The sequence below is a fragment of the Acinonyx jubatus genome, chromosome D1, assembly GCF_027475565.1.
Source record: "Acinonyx jubatus isolate Ajub_Pintada_27869175 chromosome D1, VMU_Ajub_asm_v1.0, whole genome shotgun sequence".
In the NCBI taxonomy this organism is placed as follows: Eukaryota; Metazoa; Chordata; class Mammalia; order Carnivora; family Felidae; genus Acinonyx; species Acinonyx jubatus.
Window position 1 is genome coordinate 25,599,753 of NC_069390.1, and position 19,093 is coordinate 25,618,845.

General features: G+C 44.3%; 1 long non-coding RNA gene across 6 annotated transcripts; it reads right to left on the bottom strand.

Moving 5' to 3' along the window:
• Positions 1–247: 247 nt before the first annotated feature.
• Positions 248–18,403, bottom strand: LOC128311793 (uncharacterized). 6 transcript variants are annotated; one of them, XR_008290395.1, is made up of 6 exons: positions 18,260–18,403; positions 13,897–13,987; positions 3,236–3,774; positions 2,843–2,936; positions 2,636–2,751; positions 248–453 (listed from the first exon to the last, which is right to left on the bottom strand). It is a non-coding gene; the product is annotated as an uncharacterized LOC128311793 (long non-coding RNA). The 6 variants fall into 6 exon arrangements; XR_008290396.1 differs by having other exon boundaries at positions 2,636–3,280; positions 3,669–3,774; XR_008290393.1 differs by having other exon boundaries at positions 2,636–3,280; positions 3,598–3,774.
• Between the last annotated feature and the right edge of the window lie 690 nt (positions 18,404–19,093).

A 19,093-nucleotide genomic window follows, 5' to 3' on the forward strand; every position in this document is an offset into this window, starting at 1 on the left:
CAAGACTAAGAGCTTTTGTTTTGAATGTAGGAGAGGAAAAGGACATTTTGATCTAATCCAGGGAGAGGCTGAGGTATGGTTGAACAGAATGGAGGGGAATGGAATGGTGTTTGTTTTCCGTTGATTCACTTCTATAATTTTGAGCTGGGATTTCCATTTGAGTTTCACAAAATGCCAGGGGCATGGGGTGAGGTAAAAATCATTTAAAATCATTTTTAATGTCTTCACATATGTAATGTATGCTTCATTTGTGTGCAGCTGTTGTCCAAGACTTATGTTTTTGAAATCTTTTTTTTTTTAAACCTCAGAGTAATTGTATAGAATTTTGGGGGGGGGGGGATCAGAAGGAAGGTTTGTTTTATTCCAATTCCGTATGCATTTCTACTTTCTCCAGTTCATTTCTTTGGAAATCATTTCTGTGCCTGCATTTGAAACAGGGATTGATGCATCATTCTGAAAAAAAAAAAAAGTCAACAAATGTCAACTCAAATATCAGCAATAGTATACCTAGTGAATAGTGTTTCCTGCTTGCTAATTTCCACCACCCCAGGCTTAAAAGAAACAGCAGCCTATACAAACATAATGTTATCGCAGCTAGAAAATATTTTTTTCAGTGAAAACAATTCTTTAATGTCTTAAGAGAACATTTCTGTGTCCAGGGTCTTTGGTGGAGAGGGACGTGTGTCTTTTGTTGTCATTATTATTGTTGTTGTTTGTTCTTAACTTTATCTGAGGGAAAGTTAAAAGATCATACTGTGCAGTTCAGTATCTAACATTTCACAATCTTTCTTTGAACTCTCTGCGATAAGAGGATCTTAGAGGCAGAAGTTGATGGAATTGTTAAAAAGGGACTTCATAAAGTTCTGGTAATGGGGTGTGGTTGACTCCATGAGATGGACCTTCTGTCCCCCTCAGCACAGAAATCAGAATGGTCTGATTCCCCAGGAATCTTTGGGAGCATCCAGAGATAGAAACTTTGTTATATGAATGTTTTTGCTTAGAAAATTACCTCAAAAAGTAGCAGCTGAAAACAGTAAACATTTATGATTTCCTACTATTTCTGTGAGCCAGGAATATGGCAGTCGCTTAGCTAGGTGGTCTAACTCACAATCTTTTAAGAGATTTCAGTGAAGATGTTGCCTGGGGCTATAGTCACTTAAAGCCTTGACTAGAAATGTTAAGATTTGCTTCGAAGACAGCTCACTTATTCGGCTGTTGGCAGGAAGCCTTACCACTTTCAATTGGGCTACTTGAGTGTCCTCATGACATGGCAGTTGAATTCTCCCAAAGCAAGTGATCCGAGAGAGGGCAAGGTAGAAGATGAAATGTCTTTTATGGCTCTAAGCTCAGAAGTCACACATCATCATTTCTGACATAGCCTGTTAGTTACAGAGATCAGCCCTATTCATTGTGGGAAGATACTACACAAGGGCATAAATATCAAGAAGTGGGGATCTTTGGGTCATTTTTGATGCTGGCTACCATGTTCTACCCTCGGACCCCTAATGATTCACATCTCTCTCAAATGCAATACACATTCACTTCCTCCCAAGTGCCGAAAAGTCTCGACCCATTACATCATCAGCTCCAAGTCCAGAATTTTATCATTTAAATCAGCTGCAGCTATGGAGGAAGCTTCTAGTGGCTTAAATGCAGCTCCTCTCAAGTACAGTTCCCCTTCATCTAAATAATTATGTTTCTGCACACTGCCAATTTAACGATGGTGGGACAGGCTTAGGATAACTGGTACAGACACTCCAGTTCAAAAAGGAGAAAAGACAGGAGACACAAAGGAGTCACTGGTCCACAGCAATCCTATAATCCAGTTGGACACATGTTAGAAATTCTTTGATTAGAGCTCAGTCCTACTTATGCCAGGGAATGGCTCTCTATGGCTTTTGACTTTACCCTGTGGGCTCTTCATTCCACTTTCTGAGTCATCTTAACTTTTCTGTGAAAAGTAGCCATGTGTGCAGCTAAGTAATTTATCAGTCTGCTTCCTGCGAGTAGAATTTAGGGGGCCGAAAGACCCCTTTTCATTTTGTACTGTCTCTGTCCCCCTAGTCCATGCTGGCAGTATTTCTGTATTTCTCAATACAACTCTTTTAAAATGTTGTGAGTTTCCTATGAATGTAATTGAGGCACCACTCCATTGGACAGAAGCCATACCCATACCCTTCTCTTTGGGATAAGCCCTTCTCTATAGCCACACTGTCAGATCCATTATTTGATGATGTGCTCCTTGAAGTATCCTAGAGTTTATTTTTGAGTGGAAACCATTTCTTCATTTCAGCATTATTCGTCATCCAGAGAAGATGGGAATTTTCTAGTCTAGCAAGTTCTGGGCTTCTTTTTAGCCCTTCTTTAGATTTTTCTCCTTCTCACATTTTGCTATAATAAGGAAGAAGACATCAGTCAGCACCTTCAACACTCTACCTGGAAATATACTGAGCTAGAACACTCCATTAATTAGACACATTTTGTACTTTCTACATCCCTCCAGATGACAGTGTTGCTAAACTTCCTGCCACTGTGTTACAAGGACCCCTCTCCTCCAGTTTTCAATAACCTTTTCCTTATTTCCCCTAAAGCCTTCATCTACAGCCTTCTCAAAGGCCATCAGGATTGTACTCACAGATTCTTCAAGACTTTAAGGGCTTTCGCTGACACTCTCTCCCAAGTCCTTCCAGCTTCCCCCACTGTCCAGTTCCAAAGCCACTCCAACATTTCAGGTTTCTGTTACAGAAGCACCTCACGCATCATAATAAAATAATGCATTCGTTGTTTACGAGTGTGTAATAAATTACCCCAGAACTCTGAATCATCTTGAGGGCTGACTTACTGGCTCTGGTGCTGTCTTCCCATTGTGGTTAGCAACACATGGAAGGCATCTCCAGATGCTACTGCCGGAAGGCAGAAGACACTCCTCGCTACTCCTGTGGAGGACACGGAAGCTTGCATTTGAGACCAACCTGTGTGTGGGGGACTTGTAGAAATAAATGTTGTATTCCAGAAGAAACAGGTGTCTCTTAATTACATGGGTGATAGCTCTTCAATTATTAGACATTTGAACCCTACACACATGAGGAAACCTATGTGCAGAGAGGTGAAGAAACCTGTTGAAGTTTACCCAGCCGGAAGTTGGCCTAGTTGGGATTCAAACTCCGATCTAACGCCATCTCACCAGACTCACCTGTGGTATAAATAGGTGATAACTGCTTCCCCATAACCTCACCTGTCTTTCCCTTCCACCTGTGACGTCAACTTCTATCCCCGTCACCTGTTCCAAAGAGATGACCTGGGTTTAGTAAGATTCATACCATGGCACATTTCATTTCAGAAAAACATCTAGAAGTTGAGAGGGAACAGTGTAGAATTTCTAAGTCCGCTGCTTCGGGTAAGGTTTTTGCACCCCCTCAGCTGGTCCCGTTCTTATATCATTAGACTGTCATTTTAGTGACTGGTTTCATTCCCCCTGCCCCAAGCCCCTGAGATCACCTAAATCTCCTCTCATGCTGTTATCATATTAGCCAACACCTTATCCTATTAAAGTCAGCGCAGTGAAATATGTTATCCCCTGGCCAATCCCAACCCTACCGAAGTATAAAGAAGAAAGCCTCTATGCCTGAGCCTCTTCTTTTGCTCTGAACTCCATTGAAGATGAATACCAAAATGGTGCATTGGCCCAACACTCTTCCGAATATTTTCATTTCATCCAGTTCTTATGAGTGATTCACTGCTTACTGATACTGGAATGCTCTAAACACCTCTCCCCTTTAAAAAAAAAAAAAAAAAAAAAGTATGTGTAAGCACAACCCCAGACAAGCTCTGACTGAGCTATTTTAATTACATTCATTTGGTATTTTACTTGCTTAGTAGTGTTAAATAACTCCAAATAATAAACAAATAATAAACAAAGCATAAAACAAATAATAAACAAATAATAAAAATACCTCATTTTCTTTTTTTCTTAAGTTTATTTATTTATTTTGAAAGAAAGCATGAGCAGGGGAGGGACAGCAAGAGGGGGAGTGAATCCCAAGCAGGCTCTGTGCTATCAGATCAGAGCCTGTCGATCTCATGAACCACAACATCATGACCTGAGCCGAAATCAAGAATTGGACGCTTAACCAACTAAGCCACCCAGGTGCCCCCAAATACCTGATTCTCATAACCACCATGCCCTTCACACTCAGAATTCAAGATTCCATAGATACATGTTTTGGTTTTCTTCAGAGGCTTTCTACAAAGTCCCTGACAGTGGATGTCCCCGTTTTAACATGTGGAAATTAAATGCCAGGCAAGTTATTTACAAGAACATGCGGTCATAGGGGCGCCTGGGTGGCTCTGGCAGTTGAGCGTCTGACTTCGGCTCAGGTCATGATCTCGAGGTTCATGAGTTCAGGCCCCGCCTCAGGGTTCTGTGCTGACAGCTCAGAGCTTGGAGCCTGCTTGGGATTCTGTGTCTCCCTCTCTCTCTGCCCCTCCCTCGCAAAATGAATATAAACATTAAAAAAACTTTTTTAAAGAACATGTGGTCACAAAAAAACAAAACAATTTCTAAAAAGTGTGCATATGCAATATGCTACTCACAGCAATAAAAGGTGAAACTTTAAAAAAAGAAAAAAAAAAGAATATCCAGTCAATTGTGAGTTAATCTCTGACTTCCTGTGTGGTCTTCAAGCCAGCTCCCTAATCCCTGGGTGATGCTAATTCTTTTTTTTTTTTTTTTTTTTTTTTGTCAAAATTATATTTTCAAACTTCTCTCCTTGGAAATGTTTTCGTAGGGGTGGTCTTGGCTTTTATCTGAGTGGGCTGCAGGGAACAAGAGCGAACACTTAATCATCTGTAAGATCAGTACTTGGGGAGTGAGAAAAATCCCCAAATTTGCCTTCCGTTACTCCAGTTGGAAAAGCAGTCACCTGTGGACAGGAACTAATTAAAGACTTTGTGTTTCAGCAGTTAGTGCACTACCTTGTAAATCAGAAAGTATGAAGGGAAATTTCCCCGAGGCTTGTTCTCTCCATTTATTTATTTATTTTGGAACTCAGGTGCAGATGAGCTAATCATGCTACACAGATCACAATCCACCTTTACTCTGTGCAAGAGAGCTTTCTTATTTCATTGCATTTTGTTTTAACTTTATTTTATTTTCCCTTTCTCCAAACCTCACTTCCATTCCCCCAACTTCTTCTGACAGAAACTCTCTCTGTGTTCAATAAATGTCCTTGAAAATGTATGTATCTTTAAAAAGTATTCTATCGTTTTGTGTATGTGTTAAACTTTACATACACAGGACACTCAAGAATTCTTTGTTTTTTTTTTTTAAGTTTATTTATTTACTTTTGAAAGAGAAAGAGCATGAGCACAAGCCAGGGAGGGACAGAAAGAGAGGGAGAAAGAGAGAGGGAGAGAGAGAAGGATCCCAAGCAGGCCCCACAATGTCAGCACAGAGCCCTATGCGGGGCTCGAACCCACAAACCATGAGATCATGGCCTGAGCCGAAATCAGCAGATGCCTACCCAACTGAGCCACCCAGGCGCTCCGTTTTCTTTCTTTCTTTCTTTCTTTCTTTCTTTCTTTCTTTCTTTCTTTCTTTCTTTCTTTCTTTCTTTCTCTCTTTCTCTCTTTCTCTCTTTCTTTCCCCCCAATGCTGTGATTGTTAAAACCTTGGATATCTACTCTTTGACATTTGGTATTTTCTAAATTTCTAATTTTCTTCTATCTAATGGATATAAAGTGTTAACTCATTGTCGTATTATAATTTGCATTTGGGGGATTGCTAACAAAGATGAATAGCTCTTTATACTTTTGTTATATGATGTCAAATGACAAAACTAAAACAATGTTGTAGTGAATTCGATGTCCTTTATTCAAGGGAAAACATTCCATGGATTGGGTGAGTACATGCCCCATAAGCAGTGGAACACTCTTCCCGAGGGATTTTGGGCAAGAGCAAGTTATTAGAGCATTAGAAGCAGCAAAGCAGAAACAGGGCACGATTGGCTGGTGTTATATATCTGGCCTTATTAAAAAAAAAAAAAAAAGAAACAAGGAAATAAGTATAGAACCCAGAGTTGACTTGGTGTTTGGAGATTAGCTAACTGGATATATTCCATTTCTGGCCAAGTGAAACATTTACAGGAGCACAAAAGTTTGAGGACGTGGCATCCTGGGCAGGAACGGCTCCATCTTGGGCCTAAAAACTTATTTCAACAATGAATAACCTATCTTTAGCTTTTGCCTTGTTTTGATTAAGTTATCTGCCATTTTCTCATTTTCTGGCAGGGTTTTCTTGTACCTTCCAGATGGTACCCCTGGTCAGTTTTAGACGCTGGGAATATCTTCTGATCTGTCACCCATCTACTAACATTGTCTATAGCCGTGTCCTTTTCAAATAGAGATCTAATGTTTTGATGTAGTCAAATCCATCTTGTTTGAGAAGTCCTGTCTGCTGCGAGATCACACAGCTTCTTCTACCTTTGTTTTCACTTTTCACATCGAGGTCCATCTGGAGGACACCTTTGTATACAGTTTGAAGTGCCGATCCAACTTTATTTTATTCTCTAGAGTGAGACAGTTTTCTCAATATCTGTGTTCAATTTCTAAGCCTAACCAGGAATGAAGAAATTTGTATTATGGGAGGTACCACGACGAGGTGACTAAGAGTAGAGGGTGATGGGCAAGTAACAAGGAGACTTATTGCCCTTAATATGCTCCCTAGAAGTGGTACCTTTCCACAAAAGTTTTAAGGTAATATATTGGCATAGTAGTCCTTGAGACTTTAATGATGAGACATCAGAAGAGTGGAATTGGTTAGAAGAAGGGGCTCCGGTTGGGAAAGACAGATTAAACCAGAAGGGACCTAGGGTCAAAAGTGGGAAAAGCCGTCTTGAAAACTCTTGAGGTAGCCTCTTCTGATGAGGGTGAAATGTGGAGTAAAGACAGGTAGTTTTAGAGTGGGCCATTTGTTCATTCACTCATTTATTCATTCACTAAGGTGTTTTTTTTTTTTTAAGTTTATTTATTTTTGAGAGAGAGCATGCATGTAAGCAGGGGAGGGCAGAGAGTGAGGGAGAGACAATCCCAAGCAGAGATCAGTCAGCACAGAGCCCAACACAGAGCTCAAACTCACGAACCGTGAGATCATGACCTGAGCCGAAATCAGGAATCTTACGCTTAACCAACTGAGCCACCCAGGTGCCCCCCACCCCCACCCCCCTGCCGCCCCTGAATCCTTCACTAGGTTTTGACTGCCTTCCCTGAGCCGGGTACTCTTCCAGCCTCTGAGGATGCAACCACAACACGAGACTGACAGGATTACTGCTGCCGGTGCACTTGTATTTCTGTCATAAATTGACATTCTTACATTTCTGGGCCCCTCTCTACATTACCACCCACATAATTCTTCCAAAATGCCGATTTCATTAAGATACACTGATCTTATGAACTTTTATCAGATTTCCATTGCCTGCTGCAGACTTGGCATGTAACCCAAGGTCATCCATGATTTGACCACTTGCCTAACTCTCCCACTTCACCTCTTGCTGAGCTCCACGGGCTGGTCTCCAGTAGAACAAACCATCACATACACTAACCTCAGGTGACCCCAATGTAAGGCGATTCCCCCATCTTGTCATGACAAGAGCACCCCAAAAAAGCTCTAATGGCCCGCTTGAATGTATAAATGTTTGAGGATATCACTGAAAAGCCTAAATAGCTACCAGTAATATTTAACATATTCACTTAAACAACCAGGAGATAACCTGATAAAATGAAAGACTTTGGAAGAAATCAAATATAAGATGGCCCCTTTCCAAAAAATACCTGGGAGGAGCATCTTGCCTTACAATTTGGCCATGAGGAGTGATTGCTTTCTGTGGTTCCCTAAACCATGCCGTGCCTTTCCAAACTACCATGTCTTTGCCAATATTCCCTCTTCCCATAATGCACTGCCTCGGCTCTTTCCCCCAGCTGCTACCTACCAGTGGGCCCTGTAGCACCATTGTTACTGTGCTTCACACATCACAAAGCTGTTACATGGCTCCCACACACACCGTGGACTCCTTCAGGTCAGGGGCTGCGTCTTTTGACCCTGGTGTCCTTGGCATCCTTCATGACATCTAGTATCCAGTTCTCTTCCACGAGACCTGATGGGGTGGGCTGACAGTGAACCATGATTGAGGGGCTCACCGTGCGATGTATTATCCAAACCGGACACCCAGAGAGTGCAAACGAGCACTATTGACGATCCTGCCAGGACACGAGGAACGGACCCAAACTGACGTGGGTACACTGGGTGGTGCAGTCATCCTAATAAGGTGACGAGCGCAGGCAGCCTTAGGTTTCTTAGCCCACAATCATCGGCCAATATTTTTACCTTTCACCCGTCCAGCTTCCTTCCTGTGTATCCCCTCTTTTCCATTGCTCTTTCCTGCCTTACTTCCTCTGTCCTTGCTCAGCAAGACTCAGACAAACTTGCTAAACCACAACACTACAATTTTCATCCTTCCCTTCACTAGGTAATTTAAGGGCGAGAAGAGCACACAGAATCCTGACGTCGTGTGTATGGCGCGTGGGGGGCAGGGCAGCAAACGCCATGATTATAGCTCTTGGGAGGGATCAAAACTCAAGACCTTTTTTTTTTTTTTTTTTTTAATTTCTCACCTTAAAAGGGGTCTTGGTGACCCGAGCAAACGCCCAGTAAGTAGAAACTCTTAGAAGGAAGGAAACATATGTGCGCTGTCTTCGTCCTGAAGCCCATCATGACCTGGAGGCACAGTTAAGACATGAAATGCAGAGTCAGGCTGAAGGGCGTCACTGCATCATGCAAGAAAGAGAATCTTGGTAGGTTGGGAAAACGCCTCTGTGGGTCCGTGCAAGCCGTGTTCCAGGACAGTGATAAGAGCAACACTTCAGAGCCTGCTAGATCTAGATTTGAATCCTGATTGCACCTCCTGCCTAGCTGAATGACTGTGAGCAAGTTTTATTTATTTTTTTTTATCTTCTTTAAACTTAGTTATCTTATTTTTTTAAATGGAGGGTTACATCAGACCTACTTTGTGGGCTCACGTGTGAAGATTGAGTGAGATAATGCATTTAGCGCTGTGCCAAGCATATAATAAACACTGGCTCAGTGCAAGCCGTTACATTATATGCACATCAGCAAGAGTTGCAAATGCACTCGTTTTGTCTGTATGAAAACAGTTATGCCAGGTTTAATGATCGGTGACCTGAGAAAGCAGAAATCCGGGTGCCTACCATGCGTCTGCCCCCATGGAGCTAGGAGGCTCTTAGCTAGTTATTTCACTTCGTTGGTTGTTTAGTCTCCTCTGCGAAACGCGTGAACGGGAAATGGTTCCTGTTTCAATTACCCATTGCCATGCCACACACCACCCCGAAACGTGTTTGGCTTAAGCCAATAATGATTCAATCATTCTCAGGATCTCGTGAATTGCCTGGGCTCGGTTGGGCGGTTCTTCTGCTTTGTGTGGCGTAGGCCGTGGTCGTTCAGGCAGCTGCTTGCAGCTGGGTGCCCACCTGGAGCTGGAACATCCAGAATGGTGTCACCCACATAGTTGGCAGCTGTGTTTGTCAGCTTCGGTTCTCTGTCATCCTCCGGGGCCATTCTCTTTCTCCATGGCCCTCCAGCCAGATAACTGAGACTCAGGACGTGGCAGCAGGCTTCCAAGAAGGCAAAAACGGACGCTTCAAAGCATCTTCGGGTCTGGGTCAGTGTCACACAGTGTTATTTGTAAAATATTTGTCAAAGCAAGTCGGAGGCCAGCCAAGTTTCATGGGGGAAGGAAGAGACTCCTCCTGAAGACTTTCAAAGTCACGTTATGAAAAAACGTGCAGGGTGGTACCGATTACTGTGACTCCCTTTCCAAGCAATCGCCATAATCCCTATGGTACATGTTGGCTCTGACCCTCCATATTTAAGCCTAAAGTTTCAGGGCAATCCCACTTCTTGATTTGGTTTATGGACTCCATGATTTCCTCAGGGAGCATCTAGGGGGCTCCGGGATTTGAAACCTTCTCTGCTCTCAATTTAGCCCAACTAGAAATCCATTGTTTTTGTCAACTAGTATCCTCTCTGCTTCATTCTGGTGACCAAAATCCAGGGACCTGGTGCAGACACAGCTGGTTAACCAAAATGTCACCCCCCCATTCTTCCTGATTCCCCCCCCCATTTTTCCAGTTACTTACATGTTAGTATCCTCAGATATGAGGCATGAACCTTCCAAAAGCTAGACATGTGACCCAGCACCGGCCAATGAGACATCAAGGCAAATCTCATGGGTGAACTTCCGAAAAAGATTCTCCTTCCCAAACAGAAGTAAAAGACTTGTAGGGAGAAAGCTCTGTCTCTTCTTTACTGATTTATGATCTCGTTGTGTGAAACTGGCTGTGGAAGCCACTTTGTGATCATGAGGGGTAACCCTAAAGGACCACAGAGAAGTGCCTAGACCCCTGACATGATATTAAGTTCTGGATTAAGTCCAATCCTGAACTGCCTACCACTGAACTTCCTGTTACATGAGATAATAAATGAGTCTGTTACCTATGCTCAAAAGTATCCCTCCCCCACCCCTCTGAGTGTATATGTTTCTAGTGATGTTGACTCCACTCCTAACTCCAGGAAGAACACATAACCCATTACTAAGCAACTAGCACATGCTTTCACGGGACCAAGTAGTTACTTCACAGATGGACCAGGGACTCCGGCAGAGCCAATGAGGGGCAATGCAATTTATCTGGGGACCTTTGGAAAAAGGACTTTTTATTCCTGCTGCACCTAAAGGCTGATAGGCTATAGCAGCTAGAGCCACTGTGACTGTTCTACCATCCCATGGACTTGAAGACTCAATGAGGAAGGCAGACTCAAGAAAAAAAAAGAAAGAAAACAGATTCTCGACAAGATCACGGAAGTTCTGCATCCAGCCATGCCTGAAGCCCTCATCTTGCATTTTTTCCAATTTATTTGACCCTCCGTTTTTAGAATAAGCTGTCCTGGTGGGCTTTTGTGTCATTTGCAAGGAAAAGACTCCTAACTGAGGAAGTGTGGCTATTCATTAAGAAACCACCCACCGAGTCTCCACTTTGATTTTAGGGTGTTCGCTGCAACTTTTATCTTGAACCTCTGTTCCTCAGCCAAGTTCGTCTACTCCTATAGATATTCTTGCCACCACCTGTAATTCTAGGGTCTAGTCATTAAGAGTAAGGCCTTGGGACTTGGCTTGGCCTTGGGTTCAAATCCCAGCTCTGCTACTGATTGGATCTGTGACCTCGGGCAGGTCATTTAAGTCCCATTAAGTTCTTTAGCATTGGCATGTTTAAAATTAGGATAATAATGGTGCCTGCCCCCTCCCAGGGTTATCGTGAAGATAAAAGTAGGGAATGCATGCAAAATGTTTAGTCAGCATAGTGTGTGGCACATATGAGGCTCTCACAAATGTTTGCTATTTTCAATGAAAACATTATCTAAGGTGACAGGCAGAGTAATGATCCCTACAAAGATGTCTCTGTCTCAATCCTCAGAACCTGTGAATATGTGGTTTCACTGCAAAGGGGAATTAAGACTGCAGATGGAATTAAGGTTGGTAATCAGCCGACCTTATAATAAGAAGATAAATCCCGGATTATCCAAGTGGGTCTAATGTAATCACAAGGGTTCTTAAAAATGGACAAGGGGGGCAGAGGAGGTAACCAGAGTGATGTGTTGTAAGAAGGTCTCGATCTGCTGTTTCTAGCTTTGAAGATGGAGAAAAGGGGCCACCGGCCAAGGAATGTGGGCAGCCTCCACGAGCTGCCAAAGACAAGGAAGCAAATTCTCGCTAGAGCCTGCAGGAAGGAGTGTAGCCATGTTGACCACCGGACTTTAGCCCAGTGGGACCTGCCACTGAGCCCCTCCTCTACATCCTTCTGTGACTGCTACCACGGACTCAGCGACCAACAAGAAAATCATAGCTCTACCTGCATGGAGCTTCCGAAGTATGTATTCTGTGGCACCAGGGTCTTTTGAAATCCTATTTGGTAACAAGCATGGGAGTTGCCAATGAGAACAAGAAGGTGTAAGTCCAGGCAGCTATGGGGCCGAGATGCGGCAGAGAAACCCATAAAGAGGGAAAGCAGTGGGTGAATATGGGTCGTTAACTGGAGCAAAAGCTGAGGCAGCAGATGTTTGCGACTCCACCTAAGATGGCGGTCTTGGGGTAGAACCGGAGTCTGGTTCCTCCATGCAGGGACATCAGGGAGGAGAGAAATGGCAGTTTTGATAACAAGGGGCTGTGCGAAGGGGACAGGAGGCATGAAAATCACACCCTCTATGTACCTTCAACCCTTGCCACAACCTTTCAAGAGATGCTATTAGGCCCCTCTCCTGGAGAAGAAAATCAAGGCTCACGGAAATGAAGTAGTTGACCATATTTACACAATAAGCAAATGGTGAAATGGGATTTTTAAAAATTATTATAATTTTTCCTAACGAAGAACCACAAATCCTCCCCGTTTTCATCCAATGTCGACTTAGTTGTTTCAATGTTCTTTATACACTGTCCATCTCACATTGTAAATTATTTGGGGGACCAAACTGTCTGGGCTTATTGGCTCAGAACAGTACACCAGGAAGCATTATGCTTAAAACCATATTTCATCAATGCTTAGATGCCATCGGTTGAAATACGCACTAATTCTTCCGTAAAGCACGAGGAAAGAAAACATGGTGAGGACCATAAGACCTCGCAATTTGAGAGGTGTCAAACATGGAAAAAATATGCATCTTGGAGTCCGTAAAATACAGTAAAAAAAAAAAAATTTTTTTTAAGGGTGTTGGAAGTGTTAAATCCCCTTTGCCAATCTACTCCCAGCCTTACCATGATTTAGTTTTAACTCAAAATGTGTTTTTATTGAAATATAATTCACATACAGTGTTATAGTTTCTGGTGTCGACTATGATTCAACAATTCTATATATCACTCGGTGCCCATCACAATGAGTGTACTCTTAATCCTTTTTATCTATTTCACCCGTCCCCCCACCCACTTCCCCTTTGGCAACCACAAGCGTGTTCTCTGTATTTAAGAGTGATTTGTCTCTTTTTACCTTTGCTTCTTCATTTTGTTTCTTAAATTCCACATATGAATGAAACCACATGGTATTTGCATTAAAATGTCTCAAGTAAGTTCCCTTTGAGCAATTCTATTGGAAATTTTTTCATGGTTCAAAATATAGTACTGTTAAGGAGACACCTGGGTGGCTCAGTTAAGTATCTGACTTCAGTTCAGGTCATGATCTCATGGTTCATGAACCAGCCCCGCATTGGGCTCTCTGCTGTCAGGACAGAGCCTGCTTCGGATCCTCTGTTCCCGTCTCTTTGCCCCTCTCCTGCTTGTACTCTCTCTCAAAAATAAATAAACATTTTTAAAAATTTAACAAATACAGTACTGTTAAGGATTATCTCCATAAACATTAATAATGAAATATACACCTTCTTGTGTGCGGGACGCTGTGCTAGGTACAATAAATGTACTATCCCTCTTGATTTCTCATGATCATTTCATGAATAATTAGGCTTTTACTATTGCCATTTGCACATGACACAATTGAGGCTCACAGACGTTCAGTTCCTTGTGCAAGGCCACCCAGCATGTAAATGGCAGGGACAAGACTTGAGTCTCTGCCTGGGACTTCAGTGCCTGTGCCCATAACCACTGTCTTTCGTATAAGCAACAACGGGGTGGGGCTGGGAGCGTCTATTTTCCTTTATAAAAAATTCTGCAAACATAACTCTTTGCGTCGTATAATTAATGTCTGCTCTCCCTCAGTCTCCCTGAGCCAGTTATCCCTCCAATAAGTGTTTTTCCTCCCAGTACTCATTTGTTTTTATTCTCTTACGGATCAGTCTCCAGAATTTTAATCATTCTTGGCTCACTTCTCTGACAACCGTACCAAAGACATGTGCTGGAATTGCAGTCAGAACAGTGCCCTGAAAAACGTAAAAAAAAAAAAAAAATCAACAACCAACTTTTATAGTTCATCTGATCCGCACAGGAAATTAGAAAACACCCCATACTTAACTGGAAAAATACTTGAAATGAAATGAAAAGTGAGGTTTACTGTTACTTAGATTTTGATTAAAAAATGTTTATCCCTTATCTAAGGCTCAGGGACACTGGAAATGAAGGAGCTGAAGGCTCGCTTTATAGAACTTTAATGATCTTCTCTTATTATGTTATATTACTGTTTCCTAAGCCTGTGGTCAAATACAATAGCTTTATTAAAGCTGTGATTCAGTTAGAAAGGGGAATGAATTTTTCTGCCACCAGAGCACTGGTTGGAGGTGAGAGAAGGTGCTGGCACTGGTGGAAGAAAGCTCTTCCCCACAGAGGGGTGGGGGCCAGGGGCTCACGCAGCGTTGGGGGGGGGGGAGGGGGATGGGGCGGATTTGGGAATGGATTCTTCTTCCTAGGAGCCAAGCTTTCCTGAGTTCACTGTGAAACAGCCCCGGGGGTATTAGCTTCTGGTCCCTGGGAGAAGGAAAACAACCCAAAGCCGAGAGGCGTTGCAATTTGAATGCAGGATAAAGCTGCTAATGTTCCGTCTCAAGTTCTCATGCAGGAGGCGTTGATATAGTGATAAATGCTCACATTTATGGAGCATTTGCTTGGGGCCAGGCACTGCTCTAAGCACCATGCGTTTGTTACATCATTTAATCCCCTCAACAACCCCATCAGGTGGATACTATTATCCCTTGCATTTTACAGGGGAGGAAAGTGAGGCAGAGAAGAGAGTTAACACAAGTTCACACAATAAGTGGTGGCGCCAGGATCTGAACCGACATTTCTATTCGACTCCAGAGCCCGTACGTGTGCTTGGCTGTGACACTGCACCGCTAACTCCCCACCTGCTTTTGCCAGCAGGCCTGGCACCCTGGAAGCTACTAAGGAGTGGGGGCGGGGCAGCCTCTGAGACACCCAGTAACCTCAATGCAGCCTGAGAAAAGAAGGATTTGGAAGGAAATTGTCGTGGCCTCCTAACCCAAGCAGGACCCGCTCCCTTTGAAGGGAGAGAAACGAAGCAATTTCAAAGAGTCGGGGGGAGGTTAGAGGTCAGGGCTAAGCCACCGTAGCTAAGTGATGTAGCAATGCAAGCCTGTCATTGCTAAAGTGACAAAATAGAATATCACGACACATTCAAAACAACCTCACGTAATTATTATGGAAATTAACTGTTGCTATTTCTGAGAACTTTTTGCCATCCATGTGAGGGACATAGGACATCATAAACAATTACTGAGGGGACAGAGGATGAGGAATTGAGACTTGGGGCAGTCATCCGACCTCGGCCAAGTTACCTAACCTCTCTGAGCCTCGGCTCCCTCATTTGTAAATGGAGATATTAGCAGCATCTACCTCCTAGCATCCTCTAAGGCTTAAATGATGGTAATGTAGGCAAAGTGCGTGGCCTCATGCAGAGTGCACAGAAAGTGCCCAGTATATGAATATTTGAATTCCTTCTGCTCCTCGGTCAATCCCACCTGCTATGAAACTGAGTCCCATCTGTTTTGAGGGAAATACCTTATTTACGCATGAAGGGGGGGGGGGGGGTCTGAATACCAGCAAATATTTACTGAGTGTCCTCTATGCCCAGGGAGGGAGTTGGATGCCAGAAATATAGCAAGACTCTCTTTGGCACTGGGTGTTTACAAAAAACCAAGAGGCATTTTCCGATTCTGAGAATAGTTTGGGCCTCCTGCTCCGTATTCCTATTATGCCCTATCCTGCCTCTTTCCTACTTACGATTGGCAATGCCTGACTCCCACCAGACTATAAGCCTCCCTGAGGAAGTGACTAATTAATGCCTCAAGGGTGCATGTCAGGTGGCTGAGGGGGAGGCCACTCGGGGTAAGAGGCCCCCAGATAAGGGGAAGAGCTAGTGTGAAGTCTCAGAGTCAGTACAGAATGAGGCATGTCAAAGCACTGAAAACCAAAATGATCCAGTCTGGCTGGAGCTCAGAGAGCAAGGTATGATTGGTGTTAGGTGAGTGAGGTCACAGAGAGAGCCGGAGGTGGGATTATGGAGGTTTTACAGCTCAGTTGTGGAAGCCAGCTCCTCAGGCGAGCCCCAGAGATTAGTAGCAGCTTCATAGCACTGTTCGAAGTCTAGACATTAGGCCCCAGAATGGTAGAATCGTGTGTGTATGTTTCTATTATTCTAGAAAAGGTAAACAGGAAAACAAAGGCCACTCAATATACTCCACGATGGAAGGTTATGGTTCAGGGAATCAAAGTTTTACAAAACTGAGCTGAGGGTGGGAGGGATGATAGAACAAAGGTCAGAAAAGCAACTGCTGGGATTTAGGACACACTCCCCCCAAATATGGCACCTTGGCATAGCGAGCTGAAAGAATTTGAGAAAACAGCAAAACGGGAACCTCATGCAACCGCCCCGTTTCTTCCCTCGAACAGATTGGGAAACTCCAGGGGCACCTGGGTGGCTCAGTTGGTTAAGCTTCTGACTTCGGCTTGGGCCATGATCTTCTGGTTTATGAGTTCGAGCCCCGCGTTGGGCTCTGTGCTGACAGCTCAGAGCCCGGAGCCTGCTTCGGATTCTGTGTCTCCCTCTCTCTCTGCCCCACCCCTGCGTGTGTTCTGTCTCTCAAAAACGAATAGACGTTAAACAAAAAATCAAAAAAAGATTGTGAAACTCCTGAGTGACAAGTGCCCTCCCTATCTGTACCAGGAGGAAGGAAGACGTTTTTATCCCCAGAGATGGGGAATCGGGGGCTGAGAAGTCTCCACAGCAGAATAACCTTGTTAAACTTCTCCTCGTCTTCCTAGTGACTTCCTCGCCTTGTACTTCTGCTAGCCCAAACCCCTCTGTCTTGTCGATTCTTCACAAATGTACTATTTCTTTGTCTTCTCTGAGGCCTTGTTCTCTTGTGACGTCTCCCATGTGCATGTAAAAATTCAATACAATTTGTACGCTTTTCTCCTGTTAATCATTGTCCATTGAATTTTCAGACCCAGCCAGGCACCTTAAGAGGGTCCAGGAAAACTTTTTCCTCCCCTCCGTAGCCTCTGACCCTCGGGTCCGGCTGCCCCGGACTTGGGGATTCTCGAAGGTCTGCCCGCCCAGGAGTCTGTTTGCAACTACCTCAGGAGAAAAATGGCTTCTCCACTCCTGCCTTCCAAATACCTCCTTAGGGGCTTCTCAGTGGCAGACCTGAACCTGAAAACGTGCAGGGAAGGGGCGGGAAATCTAGTGCCAGCTCCTAGAGAAGCAGAGAGGGCATAGGCAAACCATCTCACTGTTCAAGAGACGTACTGTGCCGCAGCAGATCTAAGACACGCTGCCATTTTATGTACGACGAGAAAAGAAAAACCCTGCCAGTAACACCGGCACAATGCTTTCCTGTCATCACCAGTGAGGCACATGCCCATTTCAAAGATGGAAAAATGGGTGTGTGCGCAGTGGAGAAGAGCCTCTTATAACTGATTTGATTTTATTTAAAAAAATTTTCAGTTTATGTATTTATTTTGAGAGAGAGACAGAAACAGCATAGTGGGGGAAGGGCAGAGATAGAGACAGAGAGAGAGAGAGAATCCCAAGCAGGCTCCGTGCTGCCGGCACAGAACCCAACACGGGACTTGAACTCAAGAAACTGCAAGATCGTGATCTGAGCTGAAATCAAGAGTCAGAGGCTTAAGCGACTGAGCCACCCATGCGCCTCATCTTACGATGGATTTTAAACAGAAGAAAAAGTTAATAACCACTGGCCGTTGTGAATGCTTATGTTCCAAAAGAATATGCACCTTAGGGAAACTGAGGCAATGCTACAGCCTGCCTCACTGTCAGGACCGATGAACCTCTGGGTGGGAGCAGAAGGGCTTGCCTCCCTGCCGCCCTGAACCGACCGCCTTGAACCGTCTCCCAGGCTTCCCTAAAGTGGCCGTGAGGAAACTGCAGATTCACATTGAACCAGGAGAGCTAATTGCCCTTGCCTGCCTCAAGGCCAACCTCAAGGGTTTTTTCTTTCTCAGCTTTTTATTTTTTGTGAAATAATATCACACAGACCAAAAAGGGCGCAACACCGACAGCTAGCCAAGAAATGCAACATTGCTGGAACCCCCCAGAAAGTGCTCTGTGTACCCTGTCCTTCCTTTTCCCCTGAAGGCAGTCTCTGTCCTGACGGCTCTCCCCACGGATCAGTGTTGCCTGCTTTGTAGGTTGTGTCTAAATAGAAATCACCCCGCACCCAGCAGGTCCTCCGTGGGTCTGGCCTCTCTCCCCCAGCGTCGGGTGTGAGATAGCATCCCTGTGATGTGCAGTTGTGGTTCCTTCATTGCGTTGATGTTTAGTTGTCCGTTGTAATGGTGGGCATGTGGGCGGTTTCCCGTGTGGGGCTATCGTCGTGAGTGCCGCTGTCAAGATTCTAGCACTTGGCTCTTGCGCAGGTATGTATTAGATACGTACCCAGGAGCGGAGCTGAAGGCCTAAAGGCCACCCGGCTTTAAGTGTTGCGTGCAGACTCCGCTAACCTTGCTGTCGTGCCTCAGGAATCACGACAGGACCGCTCGGGAACTTTTTCAGACAAGCTTCCAGCCAGGGACTCGAACCCTAGAAGCACGGAGAAGAAAACGCCTTGGTTGATGGCAGATGAAAGAAGGGAGCAGGCGCATCCTCTGTAGGCGGGAGACAAAGTTTTGAGGCTTGGCGAATATACCAGCCTACAGCTGCAGCTGAAGAATTTCCCATTTTGGAAGTGGCTTTGGGGAGGGTCAGTTCTTCCTTCGCCTTGCTCCGCACCTTGTCACCCGGGCAGATGCAAAGCTCCTGGCTTCAGGAACCTCCATATGCATCCTTGGGTTGTGCAGCCATGGCAACGCGTGCTTTACATACCATCTTATTTCCAACAATGGGAAATTAAACGTTTGATGTGAAGCAATGTCAGGTTTCGGGTTGGAGGGTGGGGGAGGGAGCTAAGACTGTGTCTCCAAGTGGCAACTTGTCAGACGGAATGCCTAACGCAATGCACTTAAGGAAAGGTGTTGATACAAAGACTCCTTTCTCTGTGGCATGCAGGAAAAAT